The sequence below is a fragment of the Bactrocera neohumeralis genome, unplaced genomic scaffold (genome assembly GCF_024586455.1).
Source record: "Bactrocera neohumeralis isolate Rockhampton unplaced genomic scaffold, APGP_CSIRO_Bneo_wtdbg2-racon-allhic-juicebox.fasta_v2 cluster09, whole genome shotgun sequence".
Lineage (NCBI taxonomy): Eukaryota > Metazoa > Arthropoda > Insecta > Diptera > Tephritidae > Bactrocera > Bactrocera neohumeralis.
The window spans coordinates 27,028,363-27,054,169 of NW_026089622.1; the positions used below are offsets into that span (position 1 = coordinate 27,028,363).

The window sequence follows — 25,807 nt, forward strand, 5'->3', positions numbered from 1 at the left end:
GGCCTTGAAGTTTGATAAAATGGCCATTTTTCGCGGAAAACCGTTATTTTTCGAGTTTAACTTACTACTGATTCCACCTTTACAATAAATTTATTATCAAATGAAAGGTAATTTTGTTGAAATTAAAGTCTATTATAATACATTTTCTTTAGAAATGTATGGTTTGGAAGTTATTTAACATTTAATGGACCAAGTTCGTGTTATGTGCCTTTTTGGTGACACTCATACATAATATTTTTCGGACTAAAGATCAGAATAACTTTTATTAACCTTTACTTTACTACTTTTTCACATTTCAACCTCACTAAACATATTTTTTCTCCAATAAGCTGGCATCTCTAATATTATTTGGTATTGTGTATCTCTGGCATCTCATGGCTGACTTGTTGCTCATATTTACCGCTATGTATTCTGGTAGTAAGTAAAAAGTGGGGAATCCCCTATTTGATTTTGACGCTTTAAGAGAAATGTTATTTTAAAGTTTGTTGTGCTAAGTGAACAGTTCGATATTAGAAAGTGCAAGATATTACATATGTACATAGTTATATAATTAAATTCAAATGGCTACTACCTCATCTAATGTTCGTGTTAGATCTAAAACCCTAATTTATTTAATTGGGTATTCATCTCATCAAATAATCGGGAGTAAACTGCCATCTAATCATCAAGTGTTAAAGTCATTGTTTTACAACATTCGTGAAGTTGGATTACCTTTTAGTAATGCTGCAAAACTCACTCTGACGGAAGTTCTTGTGTTCTGGGAGAAAGCTAGAATACCTTATCAATTACGAAAAACTGCTGTTCGCAAAGTCGAAAAATTATATAAAATTAAATTATATTCAGAAGTGTTCAAGATTGAAGACAAAACGTCAAGAGGAAAAAAATCTTGCATTCACATCCAAACTGTCCGATCTTTTTGATGTAGCAGTGGAAGATGCCATTTCAAAAATGTCTAATCAGGAAGATATAAATTTTTGACATATCAGATAATGAAAGGACGTCCAGGCCATATGGAAGGTATCGATGTGAATACAGCTCTAGCTGAAGAGCGGCGATGGCGACAGATTTCACCAGTAAGCGCTGGTAAGTATATAGTATAGTTGCCCAATTTTACTAAAAAATCAGATACTCAAACCCATACTTAAATAGGTAATAAAATGCTGGCTCTTAGAAGCTATAACCTTTATTCATTCCTCTTTGTTACCAACATCAACAGTATTTTTCTCCCAAAATCCATACATTTTCTTTCCTTTTTTTATTGCAAAAAAAATGTACGAGACATCTCATTGTCTTCTGAATCAGAAGTGGAAGAAATCACCTCGGACGAAGTATTTACCGATGATGAAAACGCCAGCAAAGCGGAGACAGCGAGTAAAAAAAGGAAATACAGTCGTGGTTGTAAAGAAGTAATGACGGAAAAATTATCAATTTTGCTAGATATGTAGGTGCAAAATTTCTGATAGAACTGCTGTGCGAATAATTTTCGCAACAGCTGAAAGTCTGGGCTGTAATGTCGAGGAATTTGCACTTAGTAGAAGTGCTTTAAGAAAACGCAGAATATCCTTTCGAAGTCAACGGGCCCAGAAAATCAAGGCGAGGTTTAAAAACTCAGACTGAGGGTATTGTTGTTCATTAGGATGGAAAACTTTTACCAAACCTTCTTCAGAAAGAATGTGCTGAACGGTTGGCAATCTTGGTAAGCAAAGGAGACTATGAACAACTACTGGGGGTCCCGGAATTAGAAAATTCCACAGGCGCCAGTCAGGCAGAAGCTGTTAGCGGTAGTCTAGAAGAATGGGATATTGGCGATAAAATTGTTGGTATGTGTTTTGATACGACGGCTTCCAACACAGGACGAATGAAAGGCGCATGCACCTTGTTAGAAAAACAGCTAGGTAAAAGTTTGTTGTACCTGCCGCCATCACATTTTAGAAGTCGTTTTACGGTCAGTATTTGAGTACAAAATGGGATCAACGACTGCTCCCCAACCTGACATTTTTAGAAGATTTCAAATACATTGGCCTAACATAGATTAGCCTAAATACATTGAAGGGGTACAGGATGATTCGGTAAAGAAGTCAGTGAAAAAGTTCGAAAAAGAGGTTTCGGAATTTCTTCTCTTTCAGTTAACTGAAAAACAGCCGAGGGATGATTACTTAGAACTTATTAAGTTATGTTTAATATTTTTAGGAAAAGTCCCTTCTCACGATGTTTCGTTTAACACTCCTGGTGCTTATCATCACGCCCGTTGGATGGCAAAAGCCATTTACTCTCTGAAAATGTTCATTTTTAGAGAACAGTTTTCTATGTCCGAAGAGGAGTTCAGTTCACTAAAAGCTATTTGTTTATTTATTGTTAATTTGTATGTGAAGATGTGGTGTCAAGTTTCAAACGCAATAAGTGCACCTAGTAATGATTTACAATTTGTTCAGAATGTAATTAAGTACAGACGTAATGATCAAGGTGTATCAGAAAAGGTATTGGGAAAATATTTACTTCACCTGTGGTATCTGAACCCGGAACTGATTTGCCTTAGCTTATTTGACAAAAATGTTTCAAATGAAATAAAAAGAAAAATGGCAAAAAAGATTTTATCGTACAGGAATTTAACAGAAGAAGAGCGGTCTTCAAGGATAATGAGGGTGCAAGTTTCTGAAAATGAAGCTGTAAACCTATTTAAAAATATTTCGCTTCAGAACTTTGTTTCGGATCAAAGCCTGGCCTTTTTCGAATATTTCAAAGTCAAAACTGATTTTTTGACAGAGCACCCCAAGAAATGGTCCGAAAATAAAGACTTTTTGAAACTTCAAAGTTTTGTTAGGAGTATGAAGGTAGTAAACGACACGGCAGAGAGAGGAGTTAAGTTAATTCAAGAATTCAGTAGTATTCTTACAAAAAATGAGGAGCAAAAACAATTCCTGCTTCAGGTGGTAGCGGATTGTCGTCGGCTTTACCCTGATACTTCCAAAAGTAACTTTTCTCTACCCTTATCTGATGAATGATATTGAAAATAATAATATATAAATAAATTGTTAAATTTTTTATAGTTTTTGTTTTTAGTATGAATTTTCTTTTCTATATGTTTATTTTTTAAATAGATTTGTTCCCATCGTCTTATCTTTTTGTTAAATATTGTACCAACTAATGTACGAAAACTGAAAATACAATATATATCTAAAAGATTTTACTAATTTCTAGCTTTTTCTATTATAATAATATAAAGGACTTCAGTGTATGCATTGTTTATGGTTAAGGTAAGGATAGTTTCAAAAATCGTGGAGAACCTCGAGTGTTACTGCGAAGAACTATACTAAGGCATTTGACACGAACTTGGTCCATTAAATGTTAAATATCTTCCAAACCATGCATTTCTAAAGAAAATGTATTATAATAGACTTTAATTTCAACAAAATTACCTTTCATTTGATAATAAATTTATTGTAATGGGAGTGAATCACTCATAAGTTAAAGTCGAAAAATAACGCTTTTTCGCGAAAAATGGCAAGTTTATCAAACTTCAAGGCCTTTTCGGCACGGGAAGGCAAAATTCGATTGAGCTGAAGCTGTCACAATTGTATTTTTATACTAAATGGCACATTTCTAGAAGTGAGCACTTCCAAAAATTGAAAATTTATTTTGAAAAACCACCCTAATATACATTTATGTGCATTTAGCATTTTTGCTATATTGGACATACTTTTATAAATATACATACATATATACAAATATATATATGTATATACAACAATTGCAACAAAAGTTATAGTACAGAAAGTAAAAACAAAACAAGTATACAAATTAAGCGCGAGTGAAGCGAAGATAAATTAATTGATACACGGTAGAAAATATAATAATAATACATATATGAAACAAAGGATTAAACGATTTATGCGGTGAATAAGCGTTCGCAAAGTCATAATCTATTTCATTTATAAGAAAATGTATTATATCTACATACAATAATAAATTTTTACACATTTTTTTTCACAATACCAATCTTATTATTGTATTTCAAACGAAATATTTACAAACATTTGTTCATATTTTTTCATAATACCAATTTTACAATTGTAGTATTTCAAACGAAACATCTTTAAGCTCAAAACTTCCAATTTAATTTTATAAATGCAATCTGATAAATCTAAAGAGGTTAACTCTTTCAGTCGTGGTGGTTAGTGTCAATAACAAACACTTTCAGATTTTTTATATTAAAATCCACGCCATCTACCGACAATCGCGTGAATTATCATGAATGTTTGTACCTTTTTTGATAAGGTGTGACCGGGTTAGCGGCATATTCGATGAATGACAGTTCATTTGTTTTCATTTGAAAATTGCGCTAACGTACATTTATTCTTGTGTTTGATAAAAAATATCTGTGAAGCGGGTAAGTAACGTTTTTCTTTAATGTTATGATGATCTTAATGAAACTATCATTAATTTTTTATTTTCAATGTGTATTATCGCCGAAAATATAGTGGTTAGTAAACTAACCACCGTGACTGTTGCAGGTTTATAGGTTTAATCTACATATGAGTTAGGCATGTAAGTATTCATGTATTTTTATATTTATTTCAGTATGTCGCTCAAGCTAAATAATAGACACATCGAAGAATACTAGTTTGAAGATATTCCTTCAGATAGCGAGAGTATTTGTAGCGACGAGGATACAGAAGATCAGCCAAATCCGCTGGTGTTAGGCGATTCGAATGGAGAAGTTCAAATGACTGATTATGACAACTTTGATTCCGATGATGACATCCCTCTGTCTAACTTAGTACTTCGGAATCCTGAATCTACAGAGTCTAACACTGTAAACTCAATCAGACCGGCTACAATGGCTCCAAAATGAAAGAAGAATTATAGAATGGACATACCTGCTGAAATTACTGAAAGTGTGGTAATAACCGATCAAATTCTTAGCATGGAGAATGTGCAACCTCTTATACTATTTCGCCTTTTTTGGACAGAGCATTTACAAGATATTTTATGCTTTCAAACTAATCTTTACGCTACTCAATCAGGAAAGCTTTATTCACCCACCACTACAGAAGAGCTTGATGCTTTTATTGCTTTGAACTTGGTAATGGGTATGAAGAAATTGCCGACCTACAGAGATTACTGGTCATCAGCACCTGATTTGCATGACGGGTATGTATCGAGGTTCATGAGCTTTAATAGATTCAGTTGGCTTTTGAATTACTTACAGTGGATTGCCAAATTATTAGGGACAGTCGCATTTTTCCCCAATTTGTTCCTTTGGGCGCAGTTGAGTGCGGTTTTAAGAGCAACAACTTTACAGGAAAGTACTTTTTGCGTTCACCACATCTTGATAACTTCAGTTTTAAGTAGATTTTGAGAGTTAATGTATTTGTTTACTTTCTACAAATATTTTATTAAAGGTAGACTCGCAGGGTGCTGAACACGTATTTTAGTGAAAGTTGAAATTAATTATTTAAAAAAAGTTTTTATCATTTTTGTGCAACAAACGCAGATCAAATGTAAGTATCATAGTTGTATTATTAAAAAATAATGAATTTGGGCCGATTTTCATTATAATATTTTTTTATTTTGCTCCAGTATGGGTCGAGGGTGTTATTTGTCCCCAAGGAAAAAATCAGAGATTAAAACTCTTCTCCAGCACATAAGCCATTCGCAAAGGAACATAGCAGAACTAGCTGGAGTTTCTAAGACAGAAGTGAATAAAATAAAGATTAGTTTGGATCAAAATCAATCACTTTCGCCAAAAAAAAGGGCAAGAGTGGAAGAAAACGCATAACAACATCACGATCTGACCGGAAAATTCGGGACATCTGCTTGCAAAACAGGAAGAAAAGTGCTGGGCTCTTAACTCAATTAGTTCAAGAGTCTGGAGTAGTAGTATCCAAAAGAACCGTGCAGCGAAGGTTAGCAGAAGAAGGGTTGACTTGTCATCGTCCTGCTAAGGAAACCTCGGTTAACAGATGCGATGAAGAAAAAACGTCTTGCCTGGTCCCAAAAATACCGCCAGAAGACTGATGAGGACTGGAGTAAGGTCAGCTATTATTATTACTGTCATCTTACACCATTTTTAAATCATATATTTGAAAATAATAAGCAACTTTCTTTTTTTTCAGGTATGTTTTTCAGAGGAGTCAACCTTTGAAATTCTGGCCGACAAGAGCAGCTTCGTCCAGGCGAAAAATGTCACCCTGACTGCATTGTGGAGAGGGTTAAACACCCTGTTAAAATAATGGTGTGGTCTGTCATAAGTGCTAAAGGGGTTGGACGTCTCTACATTGTCCAGGGTACCATGAGACAAGACCAATACAGACAAGTTCTGGAAACTCGACTGTTACCGCAACTTAAGGATTGGTTCCCAGACGGTGAGGAATTCATTTTTATGCATGATTCAGCGCCATGTCATAAAGCAAGAAGCATAACCAAATTTCTGGCAGACCATAACATTCCAGTTTTACCTTGGCCTGGCAATTTACCTGACATGAACCCCATAGAAAATTTATGGCAGATTACCAAGGCCGAAATTGCCAAAGAGATAATAATTACCGAGGTAAAATTGATTGAAAGTTAATAAATGTATGGCACTACAACCCCATGATTAAAGAAAGTGCCTTAACGTGCATAGAAAGTATGCCCAGACGGATTAAAGCACTCATTGAGGCGAAAGGAAATGTGACTAAATACTGATTATTAATCAGAAATATTTTATCTCGCTCATATGTATATTTTTGAAATAATTATTTTTATTTTTTTGTTCTTATGTTAGTTTGTAAATTACTCTTTTATTATTATTAAAGCTTTTTATACCCTGAACAGGGTATATTAAGTTTGTCACGAAGTTTGTAACACCCAGAAGGAATCGTCGGAGACCCTATAAAGTATATATATAAATGATCAGTATGTCGAGCTGAGTCGATTTAGCCATGTCCGTCTGTCTGTCCGTCTGTCCGTCTGTCTGTATATATACGAACTAGTCTCTCAGTTTTTAAGATATCGTTTTGAAAATTTGCAAACGTCATTTCCTCTTCAAGAAGCTGCTCATTTGTCGGAACGGCCGATATCGGACCACTATAACATATAGCTGCCATACAAACTGAACGATCGGAATCAAATGCTTGTATGGAAAACTTTCACATTTGACAAGATATATTCACGAAATTTTGTATATGATATTCCCTAAAGAAACAATGTAATTTCCGAAGAAATTGTTCAGATCGGTCAACTATAGCATATAGCTGCCATACAAACTGAACGATCGGAATCAAGTGCTTGTATGGACAACTTTTACATTTGACAATATATATTCACGAACTTTGGTATATGTTATTCCCTAAAGCAACAATGTAATTTCCGAAGAAATTGTTCAGATCGGTCAACTATAGCATATAGCTGCCATACAAACTGAACGATCGGAATCAAGTGCTTGTATGGACAACTTTCACATTTGACAATATATATTCACGAAATTTTGTATATGTTATTCCCTAAAGAAACAATGTAATTTCCGAAGAAATTGTTCAGATCGGTCAACTATAGCATATAGCTGCCATACAAACTGAACGATCGGAATCAAGTGCTTGTATGGACAACTTTCAAATTTGACAATATATATTCACGAAATTTGGTATATGTTATTCCCTAAAGCAACAATGTAATTTCCGAAGAAATTGTTTAGATCGGTTAACTATAGCATATAGCTGCCATACAAACTGAACGATCGGAATCAAGTTCTTGTATGGACAACTTTCACATTTGGCAGGATATATTCACGAAATTTGGTATATGTTATTTTTTAAGCCAACAATGTAATCTCTAAAAAACTTGTTTACAACGGATTACTATAGCATATAGCTTCCATACAAACTGAACACATAGTTACTAACAGAAATGCACCTGAGTTAAGGAATGTATTCCTTATAATAGTAACAAACATCAAAACAACCTTTTGTTTCAGTAAACAGAATGCAGAAACAACCTTGAGTTAGAACAATTGAAGTGCACTGTCACTACAACAAATAATCCTAAACAAACAAGTATCAAAACAACATTGAGTTTGAATACCACAACCTTATCTTAGAACAAAGCAATTGTATCTAAGCAAGCAATATATATATAAACAAACCTAAACAAATAATATAATCTGTATCTTAACAAACTATCAACTAGTAATAAGTAAACATATTAGTTAGTATAAATAGAAGTAAGAACCATGTAATAAGTTAGTCTTAAGAGTATAAATAAAGAGTACACATTTCGGTGCAGCTCAAAATATATTCTTTTGACTCATTTTTACTTATGGTAAAAATTAACTCCTGTGAAGGGTGTTTAGCTTCGATGCAACCGAAGTTAACGTTTTTTCTTGTTATAACTAAAAAAGACCAATACTTCACTTATACCGTATTTTTGTGACTGTACCTAATAATTTGGCAACCCACTGTACATGTAAATGACAATATTCTAATGCCCAATAGAAATTGCCCAGAAAGCAAACTTTATAAAATCAGACCACTACTGGACATCATGCTAACTAATTTTATAAAAAACTACAAACCATCAGAAAAAGTTGCGATTGATGAAAGTATGATAAAATTCAAAGGCAGGAACTATCTGAAATACTACATGCCGAAAAACCTACTAAACGAGGGTACAAGGTTTGGATGATGTGTGCATGGTCAGGTTACTGCCTCGATTTTGATGTTTACACGGGAAGACAGGGTGCTAGCGTTGAAACTGACTTAGGTGGTAAAGTTGTAAGAAATTTTGGCGAAAATTTGAAACACAAAAATCATAAAGACTATTTTGACAATTATTTCAACAGTTACCCTTTGCAAGTTAAATTACGAGAAGATAATATTTTCGCCTGTGGAACTGTGAACTCAAATAGACAGTTCTTACCAACGCTAAAAGAAGACAAGCATTTGCAAAGAGGAGAACATGATTACCGGATGAGTGACACAAAAATATCTTTTTTGAAATGGAAAGATAAGAGATCAGTTTTCATGTTATCAAATTATCGTGACCCTAAAGATGTCGAAAAAGTTACCCGCCGAGAGCGTGATGGTACCAGTATTGAAGTATCATGTCCGGAATCTGTGAAAGATTACAATGCGAATATGAACTTCGTTGATAAATTCGATCAACTGAAAGGAAGTTATGCTGTTGATAGAAAATCCCACAAGTGGTGGCACATTTTCTTTCATTTTCTTGATTGTAGTATTGTCAATGCCCTTTTAATTTATAAAGAACATTCAGACGAAGTGTGAACCAGGGTCTACTGGCCCCAGCATATGTCAGAGACAAACGAAGGCCCGAATCAGTGAACAGCAACTGCAATTCTACAGCTTCTTCTACAGCCCTGCATTTATAAAACATCACAAGCCAACAGTCCCTTCAGAAATTCGTCTTGAATCCAGTCGCCATCAACCTGAAGGAAGCACATCAAGAAGATGCTGTCTATGCAGCACTAAAATATTTCCAGTCCGTGCTGTATGGCAGTGTAGTACGTATACATGCAAAGTGCCTCTTTGTCTACGCAAGGGAAAAGCTTGTTTTTCAGATTTTCTTGAAAAAAAAATTTACCTTAGTTTCGTTCCGGAGAATTTCATTATGTCATATAATATCGAGCCTTTACCGCCATTTTAGCGTAAGCGACAATTTTTTCGAAAATGAGTTTTTTATAGAAACTAGTAATTTAAGACGTAACGGACCTATCCCTGTTGATGTTTATCTCCAAAAAAGAAACCGTTATAAAGTTAAAGCAAGTGCTAAAATTATCGTAAATACATACATTTTTAAAACCTTAACGTAAGCGACACCTAGCGTTTTTATCTTAAGTGCCTTGCGCACAATTTCATGTCGTGCAAGCGACAATACTTGTGTTCGCAATCGACATGAGTGCTTGACTTAACGGTGTTTACTACTCGTATATGCAAACCATTCTTGTACCTGTCGTCACACGTTTATTTCCATGAAAGGTTTGATGAAACAAACATCGTTCTCATTGGATTTTTGTTTAAAAATAGTTTGACGCATAATCAAATTTTGTGTTAATTGAATTATAATCGTACTGTAGATAGTAAACACGACAGTTATCAAATAAATCAACAATGTCGACTCCAGCAGCTAAGGTATGTATTATATTTTAAATTTGGTTATTGAAATTTTATTGCATATAATATTCTCTCATTTACATTATTTATGTGATATTTGTTTTTGTATGCTATTGTTTTTTATACTCCCGAATAAAGGAAACTATGCAGATTCCAAGAGGAATAATACGTGGTGTTAAGTTAAAGAAAACCTTTATTTTGTATATACATAGCATAAGTTTAACAAATATTTCAAATATTTTATGTAAATAAATATATTTTTCAGTTATAATTATAACTATTTCATTAAAAACCTTCAAAAATACGTATTTATTTACCAAATACAGTTCCTTAGACTTAGTTAGTTTAATAGATATTTTTATCGTAAACGCCAAAATAACCTTAGATTGGAACAGCAAAAAAATGTAAGCGCCATAAATAGCATAAATACTTATTAATTTTATTTTTTTTTTCAATTATATCTGTAAATGTCTGAAAAGCATTAATGTATGAGAAATTTTAAATTACTACCACATTAATGGTTAAAAGTATTTAAAGAAAACCTTCTCCTGTAAAGTTTGGTTTTTGTCGCTTACGCTAAAATGGCGGTAAAGGCTCGATATTAATAAACAATATAAGTAACTCATAATTGTTTTGTTTCTATCAATAGTCACGGTGGTTAGTGCCACTAACCACCTGATACCTCGAAAACCGTCATACGTAGATTTTTTTTTCATAATAGGTTGTCAAAAAAGTCTTGCGGTATATTCGCTAGTTGGCGCTGAAAGCGCGTAGTTCTAGTTTTGTTCGTCGCATCGGGTCATGCTATACCTTTTTGGAAAGCTCATTTCACGCGCTAACACGTGTTTAATTGATTGTCGTTTCTTTTAAGTCGTTCGTGAGTTATAGCGGCGCAAACATGGAGCAAAATAAAGAGAAAATACGGCATATTTTACAGTACTACTACGATAAAGGCAAAAATGCATCTCAAGCCGCCAATAAAATTTGTGCAGTTTATGGACTCGATACAGTTTCCATTTCTACCGCACAACGATGGTTTCAACGTTTTCGTTCTGGTGTAGAGGTGGTCGAAGATACGCCACGCTCCGGAAGGCCTGTCGTCGAAAATTGCGATAAAATCGCTGAATTGGTCGATAGAGACCGGCATAGTAGCAGACGTAGCATCGGTCAAGAGCTGGGCATGAGTCATCAAAAATTCATTTCAATTTCAATAAAAAAAAATCAATAAAAATACCGCAAGACTTTTTTGACAGCCCATTACTTTCAGTGATATTTCAGCTGTAAATAAAAAGAACCAAAGATAATACAGTGTCAAGATTCCTAACTGAAAGTGACAGTTTTGTTAGATACTGCACAAGATTTAGTGCTTCCCCTATTAATGACAACACAGAATCCGTTCTAAATTTAAAAATTCAAAGCATAGATAGCATATGGGCACGCCTTCTGGCAGCATATGATTCATTAGCTCAAAAGCTTTACCATCTCATATACAAAACAAAAGGGGAAGCAGGCAGTATCGTCAACCGTTTCGGTTTAATTGACGAAAACTTTAATCTGGCTTGGGAAGCACTGGTCGAAAGATACGAAAATGAAAGAGTATTGGTAGACAATCAAATAACAATTGTAATGAATTTACCAAAAATTCAACAAGAAACCAGCCAAGACTTTCAAAACTTATACTCGACAGTGACTAATTATTTATCTGTGTTAGAATCACAAAAGATTTCCACAGAATCGTGGGACCCTATCCTATTAATTATTTGTGCAGCAACACTGCTTGATGCTTCTTTGCTACGATGGGAGCAATCACTAGTGGCAAGAAAGAAATCGCCAAAATGGCATCAAATGAAAGAATTCTTAACAACTCAGTACGAAATATCTGAGCGAGTTGACAAAAAAATAGTTAAGCCAAAATGAGTCGAATAAAACTTTTTTAAACCCCAAGCCAGCAATAATATTCAATATAATAGGCACGCTAATAGAAGCCAAACATTTGTGACAAATCAAACCAATCATTGGCAATCATTATGTGAAATATGTAAAGGAGTTCACAATACAAGATCTTGCGAGAAGTTTAAAAAAATTTCTGTTTCAGATAGGAACAATCTTGTCCAACAACATAAACTTTTCATCAACTGTCTGTCCAATTCTCAAGGGACAAAAGACTGTGAGAGCAAATTTAATTGTGTGTACTGTCAACGAAGACACCACTAATTTCTTCATATTACAAATTTTAAAAATATGAAGCAAAATCAATTTCATAAAACCACCGGATTAGTCACTACAACCAAAATTGGTAATCCCGAAATATCAAATCCCGAAAAAAGGGAAGAACAACCATGTTGCTTTAAAGCAGCAAAAATTCAAGCTCTTCATTCAGAAAATAAAAGCAAAATACTTCTACCCACTGCGGTCATCGCTATTGAACATAGAGGAGTATTATTCAAATTAAGAGCATTAATAGATCAAGGTTCTCAAAGATTCTTTATATCATCGAAAGCTCAAAATCGGCTAAAATTGATTGCCAAAAATTCAAATTTCCAAACAAAATTTGCCTACTCACTATAGTCTCCCCAAACGCGGATATAAGAATAGATGCACAAGCCATCGTTCTGCCGCAACTCACAAATTTGCTTCCAAGCTGTGAAGTAAATAAAAAGCAATGGGAATCCCAACTGCCATACGCCATCACAAATCGATTTATTATTAGGTAGTGACTTAATACCTCAAATAATTCTTGAAGGTATAAAAAAAATATCCAATAAATTGTTAGCCCAAAATACAATCTTTGGGTGGATATTATGTGGCCAAGTCACAGAAAAAATTAATTCTTTTACAACTGAAGTTGAAAATGTTTCAAACGAATTTTTAAATGATGAACTCAAAAAATTCTGGGAAGTAGAAGAATTACCTCAGACTACTCAACTTTCAGAAGAAGACCAGGCATGCGAAGCCTATTATAAGTCCACAACAACAAGAAACGAAAATGGTCGTTATGTTGTGCGACTCCCTTTCAAACCCACCTTCCCAGATTCTATAGCTCTAGGTCACTCTAGAATATCAGCAGTCCAGCAATTTCTAAGCTTGGAAAAAAGTCTGATAAAGAAAAGTGAGCTCAAATCAGCACATGATAATGTGATGGACGAATATCCAGACCTCAATCATATGGAAGAAGCTGTACCATATGAAAAAGTATTTAAAGGCAGATATTTATCTTTTTATCTGCCACATCACGGGGTAATACGACCTGATAAAATCACAACAAAAGTACGAGTGGTTTTCAATGCCTCAAAGTGTACAAGCTCAGGTAAATCACTCAACGACGTACAATATACTGGCCCAACCTTACAACCTGATCTCATGCTGCTAATACTAAATTGGCGCATGTTAAAATACGTTTTTAATGGCGATGTAGAGAAAATTTACAGACAAATTTTAGTACATAAAGATGACCAAGATTTCCAGCGTATAGTCTTCCGCAAATCAAGTAATAGTCCAATCAGCGACTACAAACTTAAAACCGTCACCTTTGGCATCAATTGCGCACCCTATTTGGCGATCAGGACACTGCATGAAGTGGCAAAAACGTGTGAAACAAATTTGCCCTTAGCAACTTCTGTATTACAAACACAAACATATGTTGATGATATTTTATCAGGTAGCCACAGTCTGTCCTTAGCGTGTGAATCACTATCTCAAGTGATCAAAGCACTAAATTCAGCGGGATTCTCCTTAAAGAAAATTACATCAAATCATCCCGAAATAATAAAAAACATAAAAAAGGAAGACTTATTAGATACAAATGTCCTTAAATTTGAAACGGCCAGTACAACAAAAACCCTAGGGATTCAATGGAATGCGATAACAGATCAATTCTCATATACAATTGAGTCAATATCTGCAATGTCCGCCATTACAAAACGCCAAATACTTTCCTCGGTGGCAAAACTTTTCGACCCCGCAGGATGGTTTTCGCCAATAATGATTCAAGCAAAAATCCTCATTCAAGAATTGTGGCAAATGGCACTGAATGGGATGAACAGGTAAAACCTGTACGTTTAACAAAATGGGTTCAATTTGCTAACAACTTGCATACTATATCAGAAATTGGAATGCCTCGATGGGTAAATTTTTATATCACTCCAGAAGAGGATGATATTCTCCACCGGTTTTCTACATTTCCTAGAGCACTAAGAGTAGTCGCTTATATGCACAAATTCACTCAAAGACTTAAACAAAAAATGAAAGGGTTACCAAATGATCCTTGTGTACAACTAACGCATACCGATTTGCAATATGCCAAAGATAGTCTCATTACCTACACCCAAACTCGCTATTTCATTCGATAGAAAGCAAAGTTGCTCGAAAGACGACCTTATGATCATTCTTAATGTATCTTCACCAGCTTACACTACATGGTGAGCATCGCTTAATGCAGCAAATGATCGGACAAGAATTTTATATACCGCGACTAAGGCCACAACTTAAAAAGACGATTTTTATGTGAAAACAATGTACCTTGTACAAACATAAAATGCGTTCGCTGGTATGACCTTTACCACCTGAAGGCTGCAATTATGCTCTACCTTTTACTATTACTGGGGTTGATTTTACTGGACCTTTCCAGATAAAGGCCTAGATGTTAAGGTCTTCTTCATTTAGAAAAGGGTATGTGGCTGTTTTTGTATGTTTTACGACAAAGGCAGTACACCTCGAGCTTTGTTCAAATCTGACAACTGCGGCTTTCCTCGCAGCATTTGCAGGCTTTGTCGGACGACGCGGATTTCCCTCAAAGACTATGAGCGACAATGGAAAAAACTTTATCGGAGCTCAAAGAGCCACCGAGAAAGAGTTCATAAACTTTATAAAAGAAGTACCCCCTGAAGTATGCACCCCAAGAGATCGATTGGCAGTTTATACCTCCATGTTCTCCACACATGGGCGGACTCTGGGAATCCGCAGTAAAAAGCTTTAAGTCCCATTTAAAGAAAACGGCTGGTAATCATAAATTCAATTATGAAGAGTTTACTACACTACCCACTCGTATAGAAGCCGTATTAAATTCAAGACCGATATCACCCCTCTCGCAAGATCCCTCTGATTTCACAGCTCTTACACCTGGACACTTCCTCAGAGGAGCTCCTCTTCTCGCCATACCTGAGACAGAAGGAGACTCACTCACTTTAATAAATCGATGGGAAAGAATTAAGATTCTCCATCACGAATTCAGCCACAGATGGAAGGAGGACTATCTTTAAGATCTCCATAAGAGATATCGATGGAAAACGATCCAGAAAGAACCCAGTACAGGCGAATGCGTCATCATACAGGACGAATGGCTTCCCCCAACGGAATGGCGACTAGGTCGCATTGAAAAGGTACATCGGGGACGAGATGGTCATATAAGAGTAGTAGATGTACGAACACAAACTGGCCTACTAACTCGACCACTAGTGAAATTGTGTTTTCTTCCAAATACCGAAGAACCGCTCACCGAAAACAAGCGACCGCAAACGCATACATAAAATCAAGCAATAATTAATTAAAAATACACCGTTTTACAATCCGTACGTGCAAACCTAAAACCAATGAGCGATAAGAATTGAACTGTAAATTGAAAAATATGTATAGTATACGACGATATATGTATCTATCTCTAAAAACAAATACCCAATTTCAATCCTTGAATCATACAATGTTTTAATATAGTATATTCCTATTCCAATAGAAATGGACATAGAAGACAACCAACTTACTCCCAAGACTGTGACGTCCTCCATTGCTGCACCTAGAGCATCAGCTCCACCCATCGCCGCACCAAGGACACGAAGTCTTGAGTCCGCCAAAGCAATCATCGGATGCAACACCTAGGGATACATATGAAGATCCATTTGAAGAAAATTTGCCTCCACGATGCAGCTTGTGCCATCGACCCCACGTTCTGAAGAGGTGCACTCTCTTCAAAAGCATTAAGCCATTCAACGCCAACAGATCGCCCGCGCACACGGCCATTGTATGAATTGCTTGGCGGACTCTCACGCCACATTCGAATGTCCAACCGATGGGTCATGCCAATACTGTTAACGCCCTCATCATACCAGCAATTCACACAAATAACAGACACAGACAACACGAGGATCCTGTACAACCGCCTAGGAGGGCCAGGATGTTTATGCGACATCTGATCTTGCGATATTTTGCTACGCCGCACATATCATCCTGGCAGCACCCATCGCACAAAACCCACACACACCACACCAAAAGGTCACAACCCAGTGGAACACAACACGTCATCCACACAACCACAGCTACACATCATACCAACCACACTACACACCAACACTTCGCTTTTCACCACCCACAACCGATACAAAAGGATTGGTCAGATGGGAATAAGGGCTTTTTTTCGTTCTTATCCGTGACCTCTAAGGTTTTCGCCATCGGTACGATCGTCGACGCAACGCTGCGGAACACTTGAACTAAACTTTCAACTAAATTTTCAAATTGTTAAGTGAACCAAAGTGCTAATAATTTGTGTATAAAGAAGAAGAACATTTTGTGTGAATATAAAATAAGCATTGAAAAAAAGGGGAATAAAGAAATACAAACAAAAAATTTATTTGAAAGTGAAATATTTCTTTTCTTTATTTCAACGAAATTTTGCGAATTATACATTCCAGGTGCAAGTGCTAGTGCAAGTGCAACAAGTGAGTATATCACCGACATTAGGGTGAACAAAAGATTTAAAACAAACACCAGATTTGGCGCATGGTGAATATCTAGTAAATAGTATAAAGTCCAATCAGTTTATTGACGGTACGCGCAATAGAACCTTATACGCGATGGTGAAAACGACTATCCAATGGAAGCTGGCTCAGATTATGGGGCGGATGTTCTTAGTTTACTCAGAGGATACTAGGTCAAAGACCGGAAGTCGTGAGCTGCTTGAGCAATATGTAAAAGAATCGTTTCTGGCCACTCCCAAGTGAATGGCGATAAAAGAACTTTCCTCACATGCGTGCTACATATCACTCCATCCTCCGCCGTTCGGTACCAAACGAGGTTTCAGACAAAGCGACTCTCTATCGTGCGACTTTTTCAATCTGCTGCTGAAGAAAATAATTCGAGCCACAGAACTTAACCGAGAAGGTACAATCTTTTATAAGAGTGTACAGCTGCGGGCGTATGCCGATGATATTGATATAATTGGCCTTAACACCCGTGCCGTTAGTTCTGCTTTCTCCAGACTAGACAGGGAAGCAAAGGAAATGGGTCTGGCAATGAACGAGGGCAAGACGAAATATCTCCTGCCATCAAACAAACAGTCATCGCACTCGCGACTTGGCTCTCACGTTGACAGTCATAACTTTGAAGTCGTAGATAATTTCGTCTATCTTGGAACCAGTGAAAATACCCACAACAAAGTCAGACTCAAAATCCAACTCAGGACTACTCTTGCTCACAGGTGCTACTATGGACTGAGTAGGCAGTTGAGAAGTAACGTTCTCTCTCGACGAACAAAAACCAAACTCTATGAGTCACTCATAATTCCCGTCCTGCTATATGGTGCAAAGGCTTGGACGATGACAGCAACCGATGAGTCAACGTTACGAGTTTTCGAGAGAAAAGTTTTGCGAAAGATTTATGGTTATATCGCATTCGTTGGAACGATCAGCTGTATGAGTTATACGAGGCCATTGACATAGTTTAGCGAATTAAGAGACAGCGGCTACGTTGGCTAGGTCATGTTGTCCGAATGGACGAATCCAGCTCTGAAAGTATTCGTCGCAGTACCCGCCGGGGGAAGCAGAGGAAGAGGAAGACTTTCTTGTTGTAGGCAGCTGCCTGCCTAGACGTAAAGCTGACGTTTAAAATTTTTTCCGCTTGTTCAGGTTGCACCTCGTCATCTTCCACATGTGTGCTGCTTTCTTCTAGATTTGTTGGTGCAAATGCAGTGGTTCCAAATGCGTCACCGCTTGGATTCACTGCCTGCTGTAAGCTGAGCAAATCGTCCACGGCCTGCTCAAAAGACGTTACGCTGCTTTGGGTGTAAGATCCTCCACCTGTGGCTACAATACCGTTTCTATTTTCTGAAATTTTTCTCTTTAATTTTAGTTTGTAGTCCAACCAAACCTAAGTGATACAAAAATTAATACAGATATATAAATATATCCAATAAAAAATTGTTATACTTGCCTTATTCCATTCACTTCCACTACGTATTGCAGAGCCGATATTATTTCATACAGCCGCAATACCTTCCCACAACTCCATCCTTTTTTTGTTGAGACAAACGGGGCTATTCCTCTGGCTAGGTCAGGATTTTTCTCCATCAATCTCACCATCAACTGAAATTGTTTCTGTGCGGTTCTTTTTATTGTTAAAATAAGAAATTTTTTAATAAATTAAATACAATAAATAAGTTTTTAAATATACTAACGTAGTATACTAACGTTTTCCTCTTAAAGCAAATGCTTCTTCGGAATACCTTGAAGGTGTCTTTAAACCATATGTTACATTCGATGCACCAGAAATTGAAACTAATTCTTACGAAAATTACACCAAAATTCCTATAATAACTAACGATAAGGTATGTGCAGAAATAAAATACTTCGGACTGAGTAGGCAATTGAAAAGTAAAGTCCTCTCTCGACGATGACATCAACTGATGAGTCGACGTTGAGAGTTTTCGAGATAAAAGTTCTGCGAAAGATTTATGGTCCTTTGCGCATTGGCCACGTCGAATATCGCATTCGATGGAACGATGAGCTGTACCAGGTATACGACGACATTGACATAGTTCAGCGAATTTAAAGACAGCGGCTTCGCTGGCTAGGTCATGCTGTCCGGATGGACGAAAACACTCCAGCTCTGAAAGAATTCGACGCAGTAACCGCCGGGGGAAGCAGAGGAAGAAGAAGACCTCCACTCCGTTGGAAGGACCAAGTGGAGAAGGACCTGGCTTCGCTTGGAATATCCAATTGGCGCCACGTATCGAAAAGAAGAAACGACTGGCGCGCGGTTGTTAACTCGGCTATAATCGCGTAAGCGGTGCCTATGTCAATTAAAAAAAAGAAAATTACTCTACAATCTATATTTATTGAAAATCTGCAGAGGTGATTATGTTCAAATAAACCCAGTAAGCCAGCGAGTTAAAGAACGTAATCCTTATAATAATTACAAACATCAAAACAACACTGTGTTTGAATACCATACTAACCTTATCTTAAAACAAAGCAAATGTACCTAAGCAAACAATATACATATGTATATGTAAACAAATAATATAATTTGTATTTAAACAAACAATCAACTAGTAATAAGTAAACATACTAGTTAGCATAAATAGAAGTAAGAACCATGTAATAAGTAAGTCTTAAGAGTATAAATATGTAAATAAAGAGTACACATTTCGATGCAGCTCAAAATATATCCTTTTGACTCTAGTAAAAATTAACTGGGGACTCAACCGGGATGGCAAATTTATTTGCTACGCAAAAAGCCAGATTTTAATCCAAAAAGAATAACATATGGCAAACGAATTAAGAACTACGATTTAAGGGGCATGCATGCCCTCATTAGAGTGAAGGCAGACATCACACCCGTCCAAGAAATGCGATGGACGAGACAAGGACTGAGACAAGTAGGTCCTTGTGGCATTTAATACAGTGGCCATATATAGTGCGCAAATTCGGCGTGAGATTCATGGTGGGAGAGAGACTCCGTCGCCGAGTACTGTCATTCACCCCGGTGGATGAACGACTAGCCACAATCCGCATCAAAGCGAAATTCTTCAACATATCGCTGATCTGCGTCCACGCCCCGTCGAAAGAGAAGGACAATGTGACCAAAGATGTCTTCTATGAGCGCTTGCAGTGCACCAATGGGAGCTACCCCCGCCACGATATCAAAATCGCGCATGGCGACTTAAACGCCAAGGTGAGCAAAGAAGGTATCTTTGGCACAAAAGTCGGTAAATTCAGCCTCCAATATGAAAAATCCCCAAATGGGTTGAGGCTGATCGACTTCGCCGGGCCCCGAAATATGATTATCTGTGGTAGTAGATTCCAGCGAAAGAAAATTCATGAAGCTACCTGGTTGTCTCCGGATCGAAAAGTCACCAACCAGATCGATCATGGTGTCATATACGGAGGCAGGTCTCAAGTGTTTTAGACGTTCGTACCCTCCGAGGTCCTAACATCAACTCGGACCGCTATCTTGTTGCAGCCAAGCAGCTCTGTTCAGCAAAAAACCGTAGTCAACAAAGACAGGGAAGGTTCGACTTTGAAATTCGGAAAATGCAAGAAACAGGTGGTACGATGAGGAGTGGCGTGGGCCGACAGGAGGACCCATAATCTGCGCCAACTTCCGTGGGATAAACCTTCTCACCATCGCGTATAAGGTTCTATCACGCGTATTGTGTTAAAGATTAAAGCCCACTGTCAATACACTGATTGGACCTTATACTAATTACTAGATATTCACCATGCGCCAAATCTTGGAAAAGACCCGTGAAAAGAGATTTGATACGCACCACCTCTTTGTCGATTTCAAAGTGCTCACCATCAATGTCAGCCTCGAAATCCAACTTTTTGCACTTCTTGCCAACAGATGCTACATCGGACTGAGTGAGCAATTGAGAAGTAAAGTCTTCTCTGGACGAACAAAAACTCAACTCCATAAGTCACTCATTATTCCCGTCCTGCTATATGGTGCAGAGGCATGGACGATGACATCTGATGAGTCGACGTTACGAGTTTTAGAGAGAAAAGTTCTGAGGAAGATTTATAGTCCTTTGCGCGTTGGCGACGGCAAATGTCGCATTCGATGGAACGATGAGCTGTATAAGATAAACGACGACATTGACGTAGTTCAGCGAATTAGCTTTTATACGCTGGCTAGATCATGTCGTCCGAATGGATGAAAACGCTTCAGCTCTGAAAGTAGTCGTCGCAGTACCCGTCGGGGGAATCAGAGGAAGACATCCGCTCCGTTCGAAATACCGGGTGGAGAAGGACCTTGCTTCGCTTGGAATCTGCAATTGGCGCCACCTTGCGACAAGGAGAAACAACTGACCCGCTGTGTTAACTCGGCTATAACCGCGTAAACGGTGTCTACGCCAGTAAAGAGAAAGAAAAGCTGTGCCGGCAATCTTACTATATTCAGAGCGGTGAGTTATAGGTAAATATTTTCACCACTGGTGCAACTTTTAGCAACATCATGGTGTCATTGAATCCAACTCGGGGAATTTTTCTGCTGCGTTTGCGATAATAGACTCCATCCAAACTCAACCTCGGTTGGATGCAACACATGTAATGGATAGCGCCATTTTAAGACTTGCTGAGGGCTTAAGGCACACAGGGAGTGGATCGGAAGTTATGTGGCACTACTGTGATATTAGCCTCTACAGCAATTTACAGCACCCAGTTCGAGCATGGCGCCGTCAGTCTAGTCGAGAGTGCAACATAGGACCTCTACGGTGCCAGAGAGCATGACTTCCATGACTTTAGCTAATCCTTACCATCCTAACGGGGACTAGGTAACAGCTAAAACAACTCCCAGTCTGATCAATTAAACTCCTTCTTATCCAAAATCGACCGCGATATACTAAATACATGTCCAACATGCCCACTTTCCATGTCCAGCAACCATTATCATCTGACACCCTTCTTCCTACGATCCGACCCCGTACCGTTAGATGATTTCGATGAGCGCCAAACCGCTACAACAACAACAACAACACCATCGAATGACATAATGAAAAGATTATATGTATATGGGTACCATACCAATCCATATCAATGTTAACGACACCGCCATACCAATACAAAAGTATTAATAGTTATCATAGAATCATATTTTATTTTTCATAAGTTAGTAATATATATATATATATGTATATATATAGTGACATATTCACTCTCACATCCATCTACTAATATCCAATTACTGCAGCATCAGTATTTTGGTGACACATTCATTCTCACACCCATCCATTAAAGTCAAGTAAACAAATAACAAGAGCTGCGCATCATTTTTGCTGTGCAGAGAATTTAATGTAAACAAATGACCGATATTCAGTGGCGATCGCGCCTTAAGCGTCTTCGCTTATACAAACCAAATAATCTATAAGCTCTCATCCAATGAATCAAGCGACCAACTACACTCTCATTTTAATGTAAACAATAGCCAATAGCCAAAACCAAGATTTTCATTCTCTTTGTAAATTAGTCTTAAGCTGAAATCCAATTGACGCACACGAAACCTTTCTTTCGTCGCGTACAATTTTAATAACTAATAAATAATAAAACATTTTAAACATTTGTATTTAATTTATTAAAAAACGGATCTTAGCGTTGTCCTTAGTCTTTCGACGGGACATTTATTTGACTCAATTATTTCAGTGGCGCAGTCGGTAGGATACTACAAGTATCCGAAAAAAAGAACCGCGAGTGGAAAATAAGTTAAATTTTATAATCCGCAATTCGCAAAAATACGCGTTTCAACTGGGAAAATAATTCCAATTCGGTCATCCCAAACAAGTGGAAGCAAATTAAAAATTCAAAAACACAAAAACCTGTAAGTCCAAAGGCAAGGTAAAAACATCGAATTAAGTGACAATCAAACAAAAAAATGGCACAACCAGCACAACCAGAGAATACAATAAACGAGAGCAACCTTGCTGAGGCCCGTGGACAACTTAAGGATGTCCCTCCATTTAGGGGAGAACCAGAAACACTTTTTACCTTCATCAGCAGAATGGACTACATACCGTCCCTCTACCATACCAATGATGTGCGACAACAACGCATCCTGCTTGGAGCCATTGAGCGGAACATAGAGGGTCATGTGACTAGAACATTGGGTCTGCCAACCATAGAAGACTGGCCGACCTTGAGGTCCAGAATGATCAGCGAGTATAAACCACAGGCGCCGAACTACAAGCTGCTGGAGAACTTCCGCGAGACGCCCTACAGAGGAAATCTGCGTGCATTCTGCGAGGAGGCCGAGCGACGACGCCAAATACTCATCTCCAAATTACATCTCGAAGGTAATCAATCAAACTTTATTATTTATTTGCAAGCGGTCAGAGATTCCATAAAAACACTAATTCGAAAATTACCAATTCAATTGTTTACAATTTTGGCCCATTACGACATTCCAGACTTGAGAAGTCTAATTAACATTGCACAAAATGAGGGCATTTATGAAGAACATATTAACTTTGAAACAAATAAAAACATTGAAATTAAAAATAAAACTCCAAATTTTTACCAAAATCCGAAAGCATTTAAAAATTACCCAATCAATCAATCCCAATACCAACCGAGATACCCCCAATATCCTCAACCATTACAACCCAGCTTCAACCCATACATGCATGCACCCAGACCCATTTATACACAACAATTATCTAACAACCAACCCATGGGACCCGGATAAACTTATCCCGGACCCAACAGGTACAGGAATCCTCAACCAATTTTAAACAGAATTCCATTTCCCAAATCTAATTTTAACCTAACCCCTCAAACACAACAACCACGCATGCCATCTAACCCAAACTTCCCACTACAACAAACAACCAAACGACCAAGACCATCGGACAGCGAACAAACCAAAATGTCCATTGACGAACTTAGATTACAAGAAGCACAAGAATACGAACAAAATTATCAACAACCATACGAACAAGAATACTACGACTACACTCAGTATCAAGACCAGACTTATGAAGAACAGTGTCAGGCACCACTCAATCAAGACCAAGCCGAAATCAATTTTGACGAAAATTTTCAGTCACCAGCCCCGGAAGATACCAATACTTAATAATTACCCACAAGGGCCACGCTCACAAATGTTTGATTGACACAGGATCCACAATCAACATGATGCGAAAGAATTTTTTTTCTCTACCAATACACAATACTGAATGTGAAGTTTTTACATCAAATGGCCCGATGATATTAAAAGATTCAATAACTCTGCCAAGCAACAACATAATTAGGACACCTGAACAATTTTACTTGCACGACTTTTCTGGCGACTACGATGTGCTAATTGGCAGAAAACTGCTCAATAAAGCACAAGGTATAATAAATTACAAAACTCATACTATTACACTTTTCGATAAAACCTACCCATTGATAGACACAGATTCAAACAAAGATCAATTTTTCTACACACAAGATTCATATGAGAAACCAACCCCCAAATCAGATAAAAAAATAGACTTTTCACTATTCCGTCTGGATCACCTTAACCCGGAGGAAACCTATAAATTAAAACATTTATTAAACAAATTTAAAGATTTGCAATATTCTGAAGGAGAACGTTTGAGATTCACAAACACAATCAAACATGTATCAAACACAACACACAATTCTCCCATTTATTGAAAACAATACCCACTTGCTCAAACACACGAAAATGAGGTAGAGAACCAGGTGCAGGGGATGCTTGAGCAGGGATTGATCAGAGAAAGTAATTCACCCTACAATAGTCCCACTTGGGTTGTACCAAAGAAATCCGACGCTTCGGGAAAAGCAAAATACAGAGTAGTCATTGATTACAGGAAGCCGAATGAAATAACCATTCCCGATAGATTTCCTATTCCCAACATGGACGAAATACTTGGAAAACTGGGAAAATGCTAGTACTTCACAACAATTGATTTAGCTAGGGGTTTTCATCAGATAGAAATGGATTCAGAATCCATACAGAAAACTGCATTTTCAACCAAACGTGGTCATTACGAATACGTTCGCATGCCATTTGGCCTAAGAAATGCACCCGCCACATTCCAGAGGTGCATGAATAACATACCCCGACCATTAATTAGCAAACACTGTTTGGTTTATTTGGATGACATCATTATTTTTTCCACATCTCTCGACGAACACTTAAACTCATTGCAATTGGTTTTTGAAAAACTGTCCGAAGCAAATCTAAAGTTGCAACTAGATAAATGCGATTTCCTGAAAAAGGAAGCAACCTTTCTAGGACACATCGTAACACCCGATGGAATAAAACCAAACCCTTTTAAAGTAGAAGCCATAGCATCATACCCAATCCCAACAAAAGTAAAAGAAATCAGAGCATTCCACGGAATGACCGGTTATTACCGAAAGTTTATCCCAAGCTACGCTGACATAGCAAAACCCATGACCCGCTACTTAAAAAAAGGAGCAAAAATAGACATAAACAACCACGAATATGTGGAAGCATTCGAGAAACTTAAAACCCTAATAACAAGCGAACCAATTCTACAACTTCCCAATTTTGAAAAGAAATTTGTATTGACTACAGACGCTAGTAACCTGGCTCTTGGAGCCGTCCTTTCTCAAAACAATCACCCCATATCTTTCATAAGCAGAACATTGAATGACCATGAATTAAATTACAGCACCATCGCAAAAGAATTACTTGCCATAGTTTGGACCACAAAAACATTCCGTCACTACTTGTTGGGAAGACATTTCCAAATAGCTAGTGATCATCAGCCTCTCAGATGGTTACATAATTTAAAGGAGCCAAATGCCAAACTGCAGAGATGGAGAATTAGATTGGCTAAGTTTGACTTTGATATTGAGTACATAAAAGGGAAACAGAATTCAATTGCTGACGCACTGTCCAGAATCAAGGTTGAGGAGAATTATTTCAGTGAAGCCACCCAACATAGCGCAGTAGAAGACAGT

The 25,807-nt window shown here is 37.3% G+C and overlaps 1 protein-coding gene across 8 annotated transcripts in view; it reads left to right on the plus strand.

The window, feature by feature from the left end:
• The first annotated feature begins 452 nt into the window (after positions 1 to 452).
• The window catches only part of LOC126764095 (uncharacterized), a 48,204-nt gene continuing 22,849 nt past the window's right edge, over positions 453 to 25,807 (plus strand). The window contains exons 1-5 of one of the 8 annotated variants that reach the window (XR_007667809.1): positions 453 to 1,083; positions 4,579 to 5,306; positions 5,407 to 5,501; positions 5,581 to 6,034; positions 6,117 to 8,271. The gene's annotated coding sequence lies outside the window, so the exon portion shown is untranslated. Of the gene's footprint in view, positions 1,084 to 4,578; positions 5,502 to 5,580; positions 6,035 to 6,116; positions 8,272 to 15,837; positions 16,734 to 25,807 lie in introns of those variants that run through there. The other 7 variants (XR_007667810.1, XR_007667811.1, XR_007667812.1 and 4 more) reach the window with 7 other exon arrangements.